The sequence below is a fragment of the Carassius carassius genome, chromosome 5, assembly GCF_963082965.1.
Source record: "Carassius carassius chromosome 5, fCarCar2.1, whole genome shotgun sequence".
NCBI classification, from domain to species: Eukaryota; Metazoa; Chordata; class Actinopteri; order Cypriniformes; family Cyprinidae; genus Carassius; species Carassius carassius.
Genome location: NC_081759.1, coordinates 8,450,871 through 8,454,629, shown reverse-complemented (window position 1 = coordinate 8,454,629; position 3,759 = coordinate 8,450,871). Strand labels below are relative to the sequence as shown.

Genomic DNA, 3,759 nt, shown 5'->3' with positions numbered 1-3,759 from the left:
AGAACTGAAGATGAACACCGAGCCGAGCGAGATAACGAACGAAAGATTGACTCGTTCTCGAGTCAAGAACTGTTTCTGTCGTATGCGTCCGATTCAAGAACCGAGGAGCTGATGATACTGCGCATGTGAGATTCAGTTTGAAGCAGACTGACACACAGCGCATCTGAACCGAACTGGTTCTTTTGGTGATTGATTCTGAACTGATTCTGTGCTAATGTTATGAGCCCAGGTAAAAATCAGGTACTGATCAGGTACTGCCCAGGTACTTAAATCAAGGGCAATCATCGCCAATGACGCCATTACGTCGAGCACAAAAGAACCGGTGAACCGTTTTCTTCAACCGGTTTATTGAATCGAACTGTCCGAAAGAACCGGTTGGCGGAAAAGAACCAAACTTGCCATCACTACTGGTGATCCGAAAACCGATGCAACCGGATCTTGACTCGAGAACGAGTCAATCTTTCGTTCGTTATCTGGCTCGGCTCGGTGTTCATCTTCAGTTCTCTCTTCACAGCAGTTCAGTCAGTGTACTGTTTAAATAAATTAATTACTCCGGGATATTGGTTTGTTTGAACTCCAGAGGGAGTGTCAGCCACATTAAAAAAGTTAACAGCTTAAGTCATTTGTGGATTAATGCTTATTGGAGACGCAAACCGTTTCAAACGATTCAGATCGAATATTTGGGTGAACTAACCCTTTATTGTTTACAAACACAAATTGTGATTTTATTAATGCAAATACAGTAAATGCTGAAATTAACATGAACTAAGATTAATAAATGCTGTAGAAATATTGTTCATTATTATTTGTTATTTATATATGTTAACTAATGTAATTAATGTTAACTAATGAACTTTACTGAAGAATGACCGAAGATGAGGCATTAAGTGCATGGCACTGCGACCAACTTAAGATTTAACAAGTTTAATGTAGCTATGCACGTTAAAAAACGCTGGGTTGAGGCTGCTGGATAGGATTTTGGGATGTTTTAACCCAAGTTTGGGTTGAAAATTGTTCTCCGTTTTAACCCAGCGGGGCTGGGTTGAGAACGCGGACGTGAAGGAGAGCACGCACGTCACGTCAAGATCGTACGTCTCCAGTGTGAGCAGCCGCCATTTTCTCAGCGTGAAAGAAGCGAGAAGCGAGTGAAAGACTATGGTAAGTAAAAATTCAAAATGTAAAGTTATTGTTTATTGTTTACCCGGTTGTATGAATGGCGGAAGGTTTTATGAAAGGCGTAAACAAAGAAGCTTAACGTTATATTACAAAAAAAAAAAAAAAAACGGACGCGGGTTTTCGCCTCAGACACGGAGATCTTAACGGCATCATTTAACGTTACTGAACAGAAGAGGTCATTTTAATATAACGTTAGTGAATGTATTTTGTCATATTTACATAAGATTTTACATTATCTGTACTTTTTGAGGCGTTAATAGACTGTTATGGTCTAGGTTACACTCATGTTAATTTGTCTTTTTTTTCGCGGTTAAACTGAATTTTATGTTTGTCTCCTAAAGGAAACGGCATTGTGTAGTAAAGACTAGCATAATTATTTTGAGGCTGTTGAAGTGGTAACTGTTAAAAGTATGTTTTACATGTAATATTTCAGACTTGTCCAGCTCGTGTCTTCATTGTGTCAGTGCTGTGCGCCGAGAGTTAAAGACACAGAAGCTGTTTGTGTGCGAGTCTCAGACTGTGAGGAGGAGGATGTGTTCTTCTGAAGAGAGGGACAGACGGTTTAAGGAGAGTGAACTTCAGAATAACATCAAGTTATCTTTATTTTTACTAAGACTAAAATAATGTTTGTTTTTGTAGATGTTGAAATCCAGAGACAAGATAACTTCATTCTTTTGAGACCGATGTGAGTTATTTTAATTTTTTTTGAAAATTCATGTTTCTGTTGTGTCCTCCGTTTAATTCACATTTTGATGCAACAACAGTGTGATCACATGTTCATATTTTATTGAAACCATTGATGTCCCTCTTTGCAGAACTCAAACTAACTGGAGTTAAGGACACAGAAGTCTGCTTGTGTGAGGAGGAGGTTTTCTCAGCTTCTTCTGAAGAGAGGGAAAGATAGTTTAAGGCAAGTAAACTTCATAATTTCATGTTATCAGTTATTGTTGTTTTTTACTAAGAGTAAAATAATGTTTGTTTTTTGTTTTTGTAGATGTTAAAAGCCAGAGACATGGGAGAGCATCATTCTTTTGAGATTTTATGTAAGTTATTTTTAGAAAATAAATGTTTCTGTTGTCTCCTGCCGGTTTACTTCACATTTTGATGCAACAACAGTGTGATTACGTGCTCATTTCATTAAAACCATTGATGTCTTTGTTTTTCATTGCAGAACTCAAACTTTGGAGTGTGTTGTCTGATTTGGAGAGTCATCATTCTTGGTCTTCCCTCTTAAAGGTAAATTTCACACACAAAATCATTTACTTGCCCTCATGCCATTTCAAACCTATAAGACTTGAATATATTGAAATGAATATATTTTTAATTTTCTCATAATTTTGTTAATCCATTTATAGTCTAGATAATCAGTATTTTAAAGCCTCATAAATACAGAGTTATTGTAGAAGTAATTCATTCCGATATTTATATATGAATAAATCTTAAATTATATGATAGCAAACATGTATGTTCCAAATAAAATACTGGTCTCCCAGACTAGCAATGGAGGACACAAATTAAGAGAATATTAAATATATTCATTTGTTTTCCAAAAATGAGCAGAGTTTGTGTGGGTCTGGAACAACATGAGGGAGAGTAAATTATGACCATTTTCATTATTTTGTGAACTAACCATTTGAAGAGCAGCCACCTAGGTACATGAACATTTTGTGAGGTATGTGAATGTCATGTCTGTTATAATGTTTCAGTAAAGAAGCTTTCTGAAAGCAGTATATTTATTCAAACAATATTATGTGCCCTCAAACTAGTGCTGCCATTATAGCATTCTGGAGGGCTGTGGTGGACCGAGACATTAAACAACCTCACAAAGTGTTGAAACTTTAACACAGATTATTTACCTATCCTTACGGATGTGAATACACCTCTACCTGAAAATGGATAGTTTAATTAAATGTTTTATTTTTTCAAATGTGTTTCTCTTTCTAGGCCACTGATGAAGAACAGGCGGTGACTGGATGAATGCTGGTCAAAGAAGAGAAGGTCCTTTCCCCTAAACTGATGCAGCAGTGGTTTTAAAGGAGGACGCTGCCCATGATGATGTAGAAGATGTCACATGCTGTGCTGATGGGGCTTCTTCATGACTACATCAATTATTATGAAGAGATTATTAAAATTGACCGTGATGCATGATCTGTATTCATGGACTATGAAACAATCTCTAAGTGTATAATTTGTAAAAACAATGTTAAATGCTTTTTCTGTGTTGTTTAGTAGAAGAGTTTACACTCTGTCATTCATACACATGCTCACATTCTTTCACACACACACACACACACACACACACACACACACACACACACACACGCACGCACGCATGCACGCACGCACACACGCACACGTCTGTTAAATGTTATAATATCAGAGTTAATGTTGTGATTTATTTGTGTACTGTCATGCCAGAATAGTTGGTAAAGAACCTAACTAATTGTAAATTTATTGTATAATAGTGTTTTCGTATATTTTTATTCAATATATACAATTGAACAAAGTCCAATTTGATCTTAAGTTATATTCAACGAATGTTCAATGCTTTATGAACTGTAGCTGTTAATGCCATCCTTTTTC

The 3,759-nt window shown here is 36.3% G+C and overlaps 1 long non-coding RNA gene across 1 annotated transcript; it reads left to right on the top strand.

Annotated features, from left to right (window-relative positions):
- The first annotated feature begins 1,018 nt into the window (after positions 1-1,018).
- Positions 1,019-3,377, top strand: LOC132140251 (uncharacterized). The gene is made up of 4 exons (XR_009433744.1): positions 1,019-1,158; positions 1,610-1,861; positions 1,992-2,412; positions 3,121-3,377. It is a non-coding gene; the product is annotated as an uncharacterized LOC132140251 (long non-coding RNA).
- Positions 3,378-3,759: the final 382 nt, after the last annotated feature.